This window comes from Fukomys damarensis, unplaced genomic scaffold (assembly GCF_012274545.1).
Source record: "Fukomys damarensis isolate Sample0158 unplaced genomic scaffold, DMR_v1.0_HiC HiC_scaffold_13, whole genome shotgun sequence".
Classification (NCBI taxonomy): domain Eukaryota; kingdom Metazoa; phylum Chordata; class Mammalia; order Rodentia; family Bathyergidae; genus Fukomys; species Fukomys damarensis.
In genome coordinates, this window is record NW_022900925.1 from 1,464,496 (window position 1) to 1,480,042 (window position 15,547).

A 15,547-nucleotide genomic window follows, 5' to 3' on the forward strand; every position below is an offset into this window, starting at 1 on the left:
GTGCACTTGCAAGGCAGGCAGCAGAACCACTGAGCTAAATCCCCAGCCCTGAGATCATATTTTCATCATGTATCCCAACCAAAATAACATCAAAACAGACTGAATGCAAATATAGCTATGAAACTCCAGCTCTCTTCTATTAGCCATATAGATATTAAAAAGATTTAAAAACATGTAAAACAACACTCACCAAATCTTTTAAATAGTCTGATTATTTTTCATATCATTCATATTGATATTACTGAGTTTATTATTCTAAAATGCATTATAAAATAGATATTTTCACAAATTTCTCCGTTCTAGTTTCTGATACCATCTAGAATAGACAGAAACCACATAGAGCAAAATTTATTTTCATAACAGCCAGGTGAGATGCCATGTGCCCGTAGTCACAGGTACTCAGAAGGCTGAGGAAGAAGAACCACATCAGCCCATCAGGAGTTTGAAGCCAATATGTCTAGATAAATAAGTAGGCAGGCAGATAGATGGTCTGAGGATATGGCTCAGTAATAGATCCCTTACCTAATGTTCACAAGGCCCTGGGTTCTAGCCCCAGCACCATAAACAAACAAACAAAAAAACAGAAAAGAAAACAATACAGTAAAAACAAAAAATTCAATGTGAAGGGTTTGTGAGAACATCCCAGTAGTCCAGGCTTAGGCAACCACATACCCAAATGTTGTGACACACACCAAGGAGGCCAGACCTTTGTCTGCACTGTGTTGTTTACAGGAAAGTGGGTCTCTCACTGTGCGATGTCTGGCCTCTCCCTTTCCTGTGTGCTTCCCTGTTCTTTACAGAAATGATGTTCAGCTGCTGGTGGGGGTAGAGAAAGTTCAGAGTTGAGAAGCCCTTGGTGGCAGAATCAGAAGGTCCTGATGATGTATTATGACAGAAGTGAAGAGGTAGTTTTCTTTGGTCTCTTTTAAAGGAAGGGGTTCTGTTGAACAATTTTATTCCGACATTTGTCACCTAGTACAGAGCCATGGTTCTTAGTTTTTCATTAGAGAAGTAATCATGAGAATTTATTTATAGTTGTGTAACTGCCAACACTGGGAAACTGAGATTTCCCATTTTTCTCTCCACTGTGGTGAGAATTGCTGATTTGGTATCTTTATCTGACTCAAGAGGAAGCGAAAGCTCTGTCTCGACCACAGGCCTCAAAGCCATCTCCCCTGCTTCACTGGGACCTGGCTTAGATCCCTGCTTGAGGTCAGCCACATACTGCACAGCTGACAAACCATACCTCTTAAGGAGGAAGCTCATGGGGACTGTGGGTCTTTCTCAAATGAAGTAAGAAGTAAAACCCACTGGCATCAAGAACTAAAACTGTGTGTGGTCTGTGTGCAGAAACGGGATGGCAGGGCAAGGGTGTAGCTCAGTGGTAGAATGTTTGCCTGGCATACACAAGGCCCTGGGTTCCAGCCCTAGTAACTTGAGAAAGAGAAAGAAAAAAAATAGATTAGAAGAAATAATTTGAGTCCTTAAGGTTACCCTGCAGCACTGTGCACAGACAGTGAGGGGGTCATAAGGAGAAGTTGTCAGCCTTGCTATACTCCCTAAGGCTTTACAGTGAAGTTCCTGCTCTACAGAATCCATGGCAGTTCAAGATGTAAAGCCTAGCCTGAGACATACTGATTTCATGAGTGTCTACAGATCAGGGAATCAATCTGTTGAGAGCAGTCACATTAACCACATTCCTAGAGGTTCTGACACACACACACACATGCTCCAGAGGGCCTTTATGGATTTATGAGGAAAAATTCAACTATTAAAAAAGTAAACCTGGGCCGGGGATTTAGCTTAGTGGTTTGGTGGCCTGCCTTGCAAGGGCAAGGACCGGAGTTCAATCCCCGGTATCAAAAAAAAAAAAAAAAGTAAACCAGGGCGGGGGATTTAGCTCAGTGGTTCCGCCACCTGCCTTGCCAGTGCAAGGACCCAAATTCAATCCCTGGTACAAAAAAAATACAAAAAAGTAAACCAGGGAAGGCATTTGACAAAGTCCAATACCCATTCATGATAAAATTTCTTGAGCCGGGTGTGTGGTGGTACACGCCTGTAATCCCAGCATTTGGGAGGCTGAGGCAGGAGGATCACTGTGAGTTTGAGACCAGCCTGGGCTACATAGTGAGTTCCAGGTCAGTCTCAACTACATAGTGAGACCCTGTCTCAAAAAAAAAAAAAAAAAAAAACCATGATAAAATTTCTTAGCAAACTAGAAGTGGAGGGGAGCATCTCTCAACTTCAACATTTGTCAAAATCTATAGAAGTTGCAACATCAAGAATGTAAACTATACTGCCTGTCTCCCAGGCACAGGGTCCTAAATTCAATCCCTAGTATCAAACAAAAAAAAAAAAAGAGAAGAAGCAGAAGAATGTAAACTATGGACTTCAGGTGATTAGGATGAGTCAATGTAGTTTCAATGTTTGTAATCAGTGTAGCATTCTGATGAGGCAAAGTAGATAGTTGGAGAGGCTGTGCCTATGGAGAAAGGGGGCAGGTGGTATGTAGTACCTGGAAGCTTTGCTTCTGCTGTAGCAATGATCCACTCTTCTGCTGGTGATCTACTCTTCCAAGAATTCTAGACCACAGACAGACAATTCATTTACTATTTATTCAACAAGTATTTAGGATCAAAACTACCTAACAAAATCCCTATGCTGAACAAATTTGTTCTTTGGTGAAGGAAGCAAACCATACACAGGCAAACAGAGAAAAATAGGACGTCAGCTAGAGAGAGGCATTAAAGTTAAAACTAAATCTAGAAAGGGAACGAGGAAGTGTCAGGTGGAGGAATACAATTTTAGAGCAGGTGAGCAGGGACGGCCATATTAAGAAGGCAACATGTGAATGTCGTAGCCAGTGGAAAGGCCTGTACTTTTGTTTTTTTAACTGCTGGGGATGGTACCCAGGGTCTCATGCACGTTAAGCACTCCACCACTGAGCTATACCTTCAGCCCCCAATTCTGTGCACTTTTCAGTTTTGTTCTCAACCTGAAACTGCTTTTAAAAACAAAGCCCTCCCACCTTTTAAAAGTAACCCATGCTATGTTTCTTTTGTTAAAAATCTTGTAAGGCTTTTCATATGACCCAGGGAAAAAGTCAAAGTCTTTATAATGACTCAGGAGACTTTACAGTGTCTGGACTCTGTTTCCTCTGTGATGTTGTCCCCAGTCACCATCCTACTGGTTCACTTGGCCCCAACAGCACTGAGCTACAAATAGGCACCTTCTTCTTCAGGGCCTTTGCACTTATTACTACACTTACATGTTGCCTTCCCAATGTGGCCACCCCCACTCACCTGTTCTAAAATTGTAGCCCTACCTTGACACTTCCCAGTTTGCTTTCCAGATTTAGTTTTATCTTTACTGCCTATCACTAGCTGACATCCTATTTTTCTCTTTTTTCCTGTATACTGTCTGCTTCCTTCACTACACAATAAGCTTCTTCAGCACAGGGAATTTTGGCAGGTATTTTGATCCTAAATACTTGTTGAAGGAATGAGTAAATGAACTGTCTGGGGGCTAAAATTCTTGCAAGAGTAGATCATCATGTGTCCTCAAGCCTGCAAAGCTACATGGGAAGCAAAGCTTCCAGGGTACCAAGTGTGCTGGGATCAGAGCCAAAGATGTCTGCTGATCCGGGGCAGTGTTGTGAGAGGCCTCACACAAGTCAAGGCAAGTCAAGTCTTAACCAATATTCCTTTTCCTCGAGACTGTCTCCTTCACTTTTTTAAATCCTTCTGAGGTTCCCAGCCCCTTTCTGAGTGGCTCATTCTTGTTTAACATGTGCTTAACGGTTGTGCTGACTTGGAGTCCATATTATTTCTATAAAGCTTTCCCATTTCCTGTGCTGTGAGCCATTTATGTCATTAATGTAGTAGTAAAGGCCTGTACTTTTGTTTTTTTAACTGCTGGGGATGGTACCCAGGGTCTCATGCACGTTAAGCACTCCACCACTGAGCTATACCTTCAGCCCCCAATTCTGTGCACTTTTCAGTTTTGTTCTCAACCTGAAACTGCTTTTAAAAACAAAGCCCTCCCACCTTTTAAAAGTAACCCATGCTATGTTTCTTTTGTTAAAAATCTTGTAAGGCTTTTCATATGACCCAGGGAAAAAGTCAAAGTCTTTATAATGACTCAGGAGACTTTACAGTGTCTGGACTCTGTTTCCTCTGTGATGTTGTCCCCAGTCACCATCCTACTGGTTCACTTGGCCCCAACAGCACTGAGCTACAAATAGGCACCTTCTTCTTCAGGGCCTTTGCACTTATTACTACACTTACATGTTGCCTTCCCAATGTGGCCACCCCCACTCACCTGTTCTAAAATTGTAGCCCTACCTTGACACTTCCCAGTTTGCTTTCCAGATTTAGTTTTATCTTTACTGCCTATCACTAGCTGACATCCTATTTTTCTCTTTTTTCCTGTATACTGTCTGCTTCCTTCACTACACAATAAGCTTCTTCAGCACAGGGAATTTTGGCAGGTATTTTGATCCTAAATACTTGTTGAAGGAATGAGTAAATGAACTGTCTGGGGGCTAAAATTCTTGCAAGAGTAGATCATCATGTGTCCTCAAGCCTGCAAAGCTACATGGGAAGCAAAGCTTCCAGGGTACCAAGTGTGCTGGGATCAGAGCCAAAGATGTCTGCTGATCCGGGGCAGTGTTGTGAGAGGCCTCACACAAGTCAAGGCAAGTCAAGTCTTAACCAATATTCCTTTTCCTCGAGACTGTCTCCTTCACTTTTTTAAATCCTTCTGAGGTTCCCAGCCCCTTTCTGAGTGGCTCATTCTTGTTTAACATGTGCTTAACGGTTGTGCTGACTTGGAGTCCATATTATTTCTATAAAGCTTTCCCATTTCCTGTGCTGTGAGCCATTTATGTCATTCTAACAGTACCGGCGATTGAAACTAAGGCCTTCACTGAGCTATTGCCCCAGCACTTTTTATTTTTTTAGACAAAGTGTTGCCAACTTGTTAAGTTGCTTGGGCTGAGCTCAAACTTGTGGTCTTTTTGCCTTAGCCTCCCAGAGTGTTGGGATTACATGTGCGTGCCACCATCCCTGGCTCATTGCTCCTGATTTTGAACCTCTCAGGGGCCACCTTCCCTTCATTCAGCCCTGTTGTGAAACATCTGTCATCTACACCTCTACTGTAATGGTCCCCTGCCTGACCACACACCCAACACAACTGATGAGTGCTGACAGAATGAATGTCAATGTGCCTCATTTAATAAATTATATTGAGAATTATGTTGGAAATTAAAATGTTTTAAAGTAGAGTTTTGTTTCTATACCTTTAAAAAAGCTCAATTTTTGTGGATTAAAAATTAAATGTAGCCAGGGATTTAGTTCAGTAGCTCTGTTGCCTGTCTCACAAATGCAAGGTTCCAAGTTCAATCTCTGGTACCAAAACTAACTAAATAAATAAATATAAAAAGAGAAATAAAGACCTTTCCATCTAAGACAGGAAACCCAGAAAATGAACAAAAATAAAATTTAAAAACTCGGGCATACTTGAAACTAAAAATGCATTATGGATTTTATAAAGCCAATGGAAAATTGTAGATTTTTTAAAAAAGAGTATTTTCAAGTCAAATGATGAAATGTGTGTGTGTGGATAGGTGTGTTATACATTTTAAATATTTCAACAAAGTGCATTAACATATTGCCAAATATTCAAATAAAAAAAGAGCAAATTCAAATATATGAAAAGACGTGCATACTCCCTAGTTTCTAGGGAAAATTACATGAAAGAAAAATAAAGTATAATTTCATTGCCATTATACACAAAATTAAGGAAGCAGAACTTGGACCTATGATAGAATCTTAGAAAAGTAATCTGGAAAAATCTATTACATTTAAAAATCCACTCACTCCTATGCCTAGAAAATACCATTCATAGAAACCTATCCCAAGAAATGAAATCACCACTATATAAAGATAAATGCAATGGGCCAGGGATTTAGCTCAGTGGTTCTGCTGCCTGCCTCACAAGCACAAAGTCCCAAGTTTGATCCCTGGGGAAAAAAAAAAAAGAATAAAAGCAATGTAGCACAGTCCACAGTGGTAAATACACACACCGCCACAACCACCAACTAGTGAATTATCAAACTAGGAAATGGTTGAATACATTCTGGTGCGACCACACCTTAAACGATTATGACACCGTTAAGGATTAGAAGGAATTCTAGCTGGAAGGAATCAGGTAATGAGTGTAAATAGAAAAATGCAAGAAAGTATATATCATATATTCCTGTGTTTGTATAGTTATGACGTAAATGGGAAGGGTACTGTTTGTATACATGTTACCAAGCATCCATTCATGTATGTTCCTATGTGACTATTTCCATAGGGAAAATCCATAATAAGTTGTTAACATGGTCTTCTAGGAGAAGAGGAAGAGAAAGGTGAGCAAAAATAAATGACAATTTTATTTTATTTTTTTATTTTTCGGTACCTGAAATCGATCTTGGGACCTTGATTTTGTGAGGTAGGTGACGGAACCACTGAGCTAAAGCCCCGGCCCAAAATGACACATTTTTAAAAAGGCAATGAAAACAAAAGTCTGGGATGTATATTTATATCTTTTTTGAATATCCATACTATAATTCCAGTATTTGGGAGGTTGAGGCAAAAGGATTACCATAAATTCAAGGCCAGCCTAAACTATATAACAATACTTTGTCTCAAAAAAGAAAGAAAGAAACTCCATGTGTGTATACGCAAATAAAAAAGCACATGCACACAAAAAAACCAGAGACTTCCTTGGATACCTTTTAAGCAGACTGGACAAGAAACAGTTTCTATGCCAAGTCTAGACAGCAGCTTCTATTTGTAAAATTTGTACAATGAATTCCTATTGATCTTATAAGGATATTATTATAAACAAAAATAGAGATTTATTTTTTGTTACTGTTGTTATACTAGGCACCTGTTGTACCACTGAACTACATTCTCAGGCCAAGAAAGAGTTCTTTTTGTTCTTTTTTTTTTTTTTTTTTTTTTTTTTGGTACTGGGGATCAAACTCAAGACCTTCCACTTGCAAGGCAGGTGCAATGCCACTGAGCTAAATCCTCAGCCCTCAAGAGAGATTTCTTAATACCCTGCCACTAGATGATTCAATGACTACTGTTTCCTTATATGATCTCTGTGATGGTGTATCTAAATATCCCCCCAAAGCTTCATGTGTTCTTAGGTGGGGCTTTTGGGAGGTGAATGGATCAGGAGTGTGTGATACTCATCACTGTATTAATCATGGATTTACAGCTGGGTGTGGTACTGGGAGGTGAAGCCTGGTGGCAACAGGTGATTCCCTGTGGTCATGGTATTTACTCCCTGGAAGAGTAAATAGCCCTTCTCCTCCCCATCCCTCCCTGGTTCCTGCCTGCCCTGTCAAGAACTGTTTCTTCTCTGCCACGCCAGCCTCCCTAACTTGGAACTAGCCAACTATGGAGTGAAGCTTCTATAAACTGTGAGCCAAAATAAATCTCTCCCCGTTTAACTTATGTATATCAGGTATTTGGTCTTAGCAACAAGAAAGTAACTAAGGTAATCTCCTTTGGTGTTCTCAAGGTTTACTACTCTCTTCCTGTCTCTGTGGTCTCAACACTCCTTGCTAGTTTTCACTTTTAAATATTCACTGATGACTCCCAAGTCTCTCACTTGTCTATCTATTAAATATTTATAGAATTAAAAGTGTGCTTCATCTTCACCCCTACTTGGTCGTGTACTTAGAGTATTGTAATTGTACTCTAGCCCTATTATTTACAGTTGCTGTGCCGGGTACAAGCTTTCTTCCCAGGGTACACTTGACCTTTTAGATTTGTCTAAAATCTATTTTAGTCTCTTGTCATTCCACCCAGATCTCACGAGTTACTTTTAGTTCTGTTTTTAACAGATCACCCTAGCTTGTTGGGTTCTGTAATCCCTACATGACGGGCTCATTTGTGTATGAGAACAAAGAATTGGCTGGAACACATCCTTGACACCAAGAAGTGTATCATTTGGTGAAAAAAAACAAAACAAAACAAAAAACGAGGACATAACTGCTACGTCAGGGCTGAGTGGCAAGGTAAAATGAGTCAAAATTTACTTAAACAAATTCAGGCATTTTTCTAGCCATGGGCTAAGGTAATAAATAAAGCAGACACAAATCATGGCTGGCGCAGACCTTACCTTCCAGTAGGAGGAGTCAGGCATTAGACAGCAGTGGGTAAAATGAAGACGGAGAAGCAGGAAAAGAGGGGAAGGAGGAGAAGGTAAAGAAGCAAGGCACATGGAAGGAAAGGGTTTTCAGGCAGCCACGGGAGAGAGCAAATGCAAAGACCAATGCAAAAGTCCTAATGCAAGATACAAGTAACAAGGGCTGGGGGTTTAGCTCAGTGATTCTGCCACCTGCTTTGCAAGTACACAAGGTCCCGAGTTTGACCCCTGGTAACAACAATAACAACAGAAAAAGATACAAGTAACAAGGCAAGGGAGGTCTGCGGATTCGGGGGGATCTGTATAGAGAAGGGGACATTTGTGTTGAACCTTTGAGAATGTGAAGGGTTCTGATAGAACAGTAACACCAGAGAGAATTATGACAGTAACAAAACCTCAGAGGTGTGAAAGGGCTGGTGTACTCAGGAAATGACTGCTACCTGGAGTATGTAGGTCTGAATGTATAGGGTACATGAGAATGAGCTTGAGGGAGAACAAAAACAGGAAATAACTGGAGTGATCAGGGTAAGAGATTCTAGGCCTGGCGATGCCCTAAGACTCCAAGAGAGCCAAGAGAATAAAACCACCATCCACTTACTCAGAATAACTGATTTTAAATTCTGACTAAATCAACTGTTAGGGAGCTGCAGTCCCTAAGGGCTCCTCCTTATGGCTCCAAGGGTAAGGTGGCTGCTCCTCCCATGACATTAGGCCCTGGGAATCAACCCGGGCCACACAGAGAAGCTTACAGCCTGCCAGGTAGAGGTTAAGACTGTACTGTCATACTAAAAAAATGGTGGAGCCTGTTGCCAACCCAAGCTGCAGCATGAGGCTTGAGTCAAGACCATTCAGTCATCTTGATAATACCAGACAGGACGCCTAAAGCTTCAAAAAAAAGGAAAGAGCAGAACTTTCAGGAAAACTGACTGTATCGACAACATGGTAGATGTGAAGTCGGTGTTCCGGGAGGTTCTTCCAAAACAAGGTGAATTGTCAGTGGAAGATGTAACCACAATGGTGCTGTGTAAACCCAAACTTTTACCCTTAAAATCTGACTCGGGAGTCGGGCATGGTGGTGCACGCCTGTAATCCCAGCACTCAGGAGGCTGAGGCAGGAGGATCGCTGTGAGTTCAAGACCAGCCCAGACTACATGGTGAGTTCCAGGTCAGACTCAATTACATGATGAGACCTTGTCTCAAAAAAAAAAAAAAAAAAAAAAAAAAAAAAATCTGACTGGAAAAAACAGAGAAAATGAATCAAGCAGCACAAGATACCCTTTACCAGTAGGAAATGGCAGAAAAGAAAAATGGGAAAAAGCCCCTTAGAGCAACCTACCTTACCTACAGTATATTAATAGCTAAAGTATATAATTTGTATCTGTATGCTGAAGATAGTATTAATAAAACTGGTAATACTCATATAAATAATTTTAAAATACCAAGGATTAATAAAACTTGTTAAACACTGAAAAAAATTGACAATACAAGTCTCCAATTTAGGGACATGTTCTGTTCTGAGAATGTTCATAAATCGGATTCTTTCATAATCTGAAAAAGTGAGTCTTATACAGTATACTTGTGAAAGGTTGTGACTCAAATGTTCATAAGTCAGGGACTTACTGTACTGAGTTGACAGGAATGTAGAGCAACTAGACAGACCCTGCATACTCTGCTGGCAGGGGTATAAACTGGAGCAAACAGTTTAGAAAATACTTTACTAGTGTCTCTCAATGTCAAGTACCTGCACTGTCTATGACCCATCAATTCCATTGCTAGGAATATACCAAACAGAAATGTGTACCAACCTATGTTTACCATAATTCATGTCCTAGAGCAGTGGTGGCAAACCTATGGCACGCATGCCACAGTGGGATGTTTGTATCATTGAAAGCACTAAAAGGTTCACTATCACTATCCTACAGTGTTCACAACAGTACTGTTAGAAAAAGACATAAACTTGGCACTACCCAAATAATAGTGAGATGGTCAAATTGTGGTTTAAGCGTGGTACTAAACAGCAAGGAAACCAATGAAGGACAACTATAAGAAATACCATATGAGCAACTCATACACATACAATGCTGAGTAAGATAAGCCAGACATAAACCAGACAACATAAAACCTGTAAGTTTGAGATAGTGGCATGTTTTTGGGGAAAGTGACTGGTGCAAAGAGGTGTGACAGGGGACAACTGGATTTCCAGAAGTGAGTGAATTCAGCCCATTCTACAAGAAGAGACTGGGTGCTCCCAATCAACCCTAGCTGTTCATGCCATGACTGGTGAGAGGCTACAGTATTTTCGTGAGGCTGTCTTGCACCCTCCAGCACCACTTGAGCCACCACAGGCAATACCATGTAGAGCAGAGGTGAGCCATCCCCAGGGGGTCTTCATGGATTCTTGACCTATGGACTTATGAACAATATTTTTAAAACAGCTCTTATTTTAAGTGACTGTGCCTTACAATATAGCAATAGATTACTGAAACTATGATCATATCCGAGGGGTTGAGGTCAGGAACAAACCTTTTTTTTAATTTGGAATCTTAAAAACCTTAACAAGTAGAGATGGTGTGCATACATGTAATTCCAGCACTTGAGGTTAAGGCAAAGGGATCACGAGTTCCATGTCACCCTGGATTACACAGCGAGTTCAAGACTGGCCTGGACTCCATAGCAAGACCCTGTTTCAAAAGTCCCAAACCTCAAACAATATTTTAAAACATTTTTAATATAATATTTAATATAAACAGTATAGGTAACATATTATACGCTAATAGATATAGATAGATTATATGCCAATAGAATAAATTCAAACATTCTACTTTATTCTTTGAATAAATTAGCACATGCCATTACTACCTAATATAAGATGTAGCACACATTATTTATCAAATTGCTTCGATAATTCCTAAATGATTGGTTAGTGTTTCAAAATTATCGGGTGATCATTTGTCTGATGTGGCTTTCACTCATCAAAAAGGGCTCTTTGCTGGGTGTGGTAGTAAATGCTTATAATACCAACACTCCAGGAGGCTGAGGCAGGAGAATCAACAGTTTGACTCCTGCCTGAAGCAAATCCATGCCAATAAATAAATAAGTAGGGTTGGGGATGTAGCTTAATGTGAAGGCCCTAAATTCAATCCCCAGTACTACAATCAATCAATCAATCAATCAAGGCTCTTTCTGACCAATATTTTAATAATAGGGTTTGAGGATGTAGCTCAGTAATTGAGGATGTGCTTAGCATGCATGTATGCATGAAGCCCTGCACCACCAACAAAAAACAAACTACATCAAATCCTTATGACTTTACATTTAGTTATGAGTGGCCTATATTCTTAATATGTCTCAATATTAACAACCGATCATGGTTCTGAATCTTCTCAATCTTTGTAATACTGTCAGATATTTACACATTTAATTAGATATGATGCTAGGGGTTGAACAGAACCTCACACATTAGGCAAGTGTTTTACCACTGACATATCCCAAGTCCCAAAGATATTTTATTCAACATCTCTGTTATAATTAGAATGAGTATTTTAGTTATTTGGCATGTGTGTGGGGTTTGGGTCATGCTGGGGACTGAACCCAGAGCCTTCACACTTCACTACATCTCTAGCCCTTTTTTATTTGAGACAGGGTCTTGCTTAGTCATCAAGCCTGGGCTCAAACTTGTGTTTCTTCTGCCTCAGCCTTCCATGAATGTACCACCATGCCTGCCTACCACTGACACAGTTTTTAAAGTTTTTATCCATCTGTAATCCCAAACATCATTTGGACAACGTAAGTGGAAAGATTTTAAACTCGTTTCCTTTTTCTACTCCTATTTCAAATATTCCCTTACTTTTATGTTTAATCATTTTATCATTTGCTTAATTCAGCAGTTCTCAAACTTTTTATTCTCAAGACTTCTGACATGCTTAATGCATTCAAAACTAAACTAGGAAAAAAATTTTTTGGAGGTACTGGGGATTGAACCTGGCACATGCTAGGCAAGTGCTCTACCACTACATTCCCTGCCCCAAGCTACAAAATTATTAAAATATTCTTAATTTATTAAAAGATAACAATGCTTTCCAACCAGCTCTGATTCCTGGTTTGACATGAGGTTAGCAACCTTCCTTTGCCATATCCTTCTGCCACTATGTTTCTGTCCTGGAGCTGGCCGAACATAGCCTCAAAACTGCAAGCCAAAATAAATTTCTCCTTTAAACTGTGTATATCAGAAAACTGAAGAATGGAAAAAAATAAAACTGAAGCAAACATGGTACAACATACAAGAAAAGTAGCTTCTTTGGGGGGAAAGTATCCTGCAAACAAATTAGAGCTGCTAAATTATTTAGTAGTGGGGATCAAACTTGGGTCCTTTACCAAGAATCGAACTTGGGTCCTTGCACTTGTGGACAGCAGAACCACTAGGCTAAATCCCTGGCCTAGAATTTGTTGTTTTTTTTAGGAAAGAGCTCCTTGCTGCTAAAGAAATGGAAAATAGCAAAAGCCTGTTGTTAGTCTTTAAAATGAAGGGGAAAATGAAATGACCCTTTCTCAGTACAGTCAGTGGAGAGACTATTTAGAGGTAAGGTTCATTATAAATTAATACAAAACATATTTAATAATCTATGTAGATCAGTGAAAAAATGGCATTTTAAAATGTTTATTCAAAACTTTAATGCCTGATTCACTAAAAGACAGTGGGATTCTCCTGTTTTTGCTTTACAGTTATTGTGATGGTCTGTTTCAGATTAACAAAGATTGGACTTCACACATATGTAGGTTGAAAAGGAAGGAGTTGACTTCATAACTTACTCAGATATTGTGGATATTTGAAACTTGACAAGTCAGTTTCTTTCTTTTTAAAAATTTTATGACAAGGTCTTGTTAAGTTGCCCAGGCTGGCCTTGAATTTGCTATCCTCAGCCTCCCAGGTAGCTGGAATCACAGCTGTGTGCAACTATGCCTGACAAAGTTTTTTTTTTTTTTTTTGGTTTTTCAGTACCGGAAATTGAACTCAGGAATTTGTGCTTGCCAGGCAGGCACAGCACCACTGAACGACATCCCAGCCCTATTTATTTATTTATTCATGTGCCAGGGATCCAACTCAGGACCTTGCACTTGCAAAGCAGGTGCCAGAACCACTGAGCTAATTTCCTGGTCCTCTAGTTATTTCTTAAAGGATAGTTAATGTAGGATCTGAACCACATCAATGGACTTTTTTTTCATATAGCATTATATCAAAATTTATTAGTGGAGCTTGCAATTTTTTTTTTTTTTTTTGTACCAGGGATCAAACGCAGGACCTCGCACTTGCAAGGCAGGCCCAGTGTCACTGAGCTAAATCCCTGGCCCCAAGAGCTTGCAATTTTATTTTTTTGTTTTGTTTTGATTTTTTGAGACAGGGTTTCACTGTGTAGTTGAGACTGCCCTGGAACTCACTATGTAGCCCAGGCTGGTCCCAACCTCACAGCAATCCTCCTGCCTCAGCCTCCCGAGTGCTGGGATTACAGGCGTGTGCCACCACGCCCCACTAGAGCTTGCAATTTTGAAAGGAGCATTTACCTATATATGGTTTTGTGCATCATGCATTGGTCATTTATTTGGAAGACATTCGTTCCTTGAGTTATGTAGATATTCCAAATGTTGGCGAATTCTATTATACAACAGTTTTTAAAAAGTCACACTTGTTAACCAGATCTCAGCAGTTTTAGGGAGCTGTCAACCTCACAGTGGTGAATATCAGTTTTCTAATATAGTAAATTTTGCTTGAAAGCTTAAATTTTTATCCTTGGAAAAAATGTCAGTGCTGTTTTCCGTAACATGATAGGCTCAATTCATTCATTTTGAAGAAAATGTCTTTTAAAATACCAAGTGTCAACAACTGAGTTGTAAGCTGACCTTTTGAGTAAAAAATGGCATTCTGTGAAAATGGTGGCAACATCTCCATTAAAGTCCCTTTTCTGGACACAACAATCATGCTTCAGTATGCAGGAATGCTTTATACAAACTTCCTGTTTTGTCATATGATATTAAAAAACATGTACTTTCACAAAACTAGTAACTGTTACTGGTTCACAAAGGACATTCTTATGGGAAATTTGCTTTTATTTTTGGTATTTGCATGGTGCTGAAGAATATGACTGGTTAGTTTCCCTCCAAGTTGCCAGATTCCCAGAAAGTTATCACAAGTTTCACCCAAAGCTGTTGTTGTGTAATTGGTACAAATATTTATTTAGTGATTTTTAGAAATCCACACTTAGTGGCACTATGAAAACAGTTTTGGCCTCCAAGACATCCAGAGTCTCAAGGAAACTTGGGCACCTACCAGTGATACCTTATGAATTGCTGGACTATCATAAAAGAGGGACATCTCAGCATCTTCCTATTGTAGGAATACAGTGTATGCCTCTCAGCCCCTGTGATATAGGAAGGTTTATTAGTTCAGAGCCTGGGCACATGAGCCCAGTGTTAATCAGCATTCAGGGGCTGTAACAAAATACATGAGAAAGCAATTCACTGCCTGCCTTGAAAGCACAAGGTCCTGAGTTTGATCCCCAGTACCAAAAAAAACAAAACCCAAAATACATTATTTTGGCTCATGGTTTCAGAGATTTCAGTCCATAGTCAGCTGGCTGCTCCATTACTTTTAGGGCTTCCAGTGAGGCAGATATACCCTAGCAGAAGAGGATGCGGCAGAGGAAAGCTGCTCATCTCCTGGAAGCCAGAAAACATAAGACAGTATGAGAGAAGGACCAAGAGGAAGGGAATGAGGACAAGATATACCCTTCAAAGGTTCATCCCTAAGAACTTATTTCCTCCAACTGGGCCCTACTTCCTAATAGTTCATTTAGGTACAGATGCATCAGTGGATTTATCCACTGATGAGGTTAGCACCTTCATGATCCAATCCTGAACACCACTGCAGTGGAGATTAAACCCTCAACAGGAGTCTTTGAGGGACACTTCATATTTAAACCCCTAACAGCCCTCAAATCAACTTTTTTTTGGGGGGTGCCAGGTATCGAACTTAGGGTCCTTGCACTTGAGAAGCAGGCAGTGGAACCACTGAGCTAAATCCCTGGCCCTCAAATCAACTCTTGATGATTCTAAACTGGATGTTGTAAGGAGCAGGCAAATTCAGCCAGACTGACCATCAGGGAAAGGGTTGGGAGGAGAAAGCAGAAGAGATGACCAGGAGGATTCTTTAGGCATAGTGTGGGAGAGGACATTTTAAATTTTGAGTATTGCTCAGGCAAAGGCAGCAGCTCTGAGCACTAAAAGAGAGCTGGAGATATGTAGTTTACCAGGGAGGAGGCTAAGACCATAAAAAAAAAAAAAAAAA

At 40.1% G+C, this 15,547-nt stretch overlaps 1 pseudogene; it reads left to right on the plus strand.

Moving 5' to 3' along the window:
• The first annotated feature begins 8,492 nt into the window (after window positions 1-8,492).
• LOC104869820 lies at window positions 8,493-12,957 on the plus strand (annotated as a pseudogene).
• The last annotated feature ends 2,590 nt before the right edge of the window (window positions 12,958-15,547 follow it).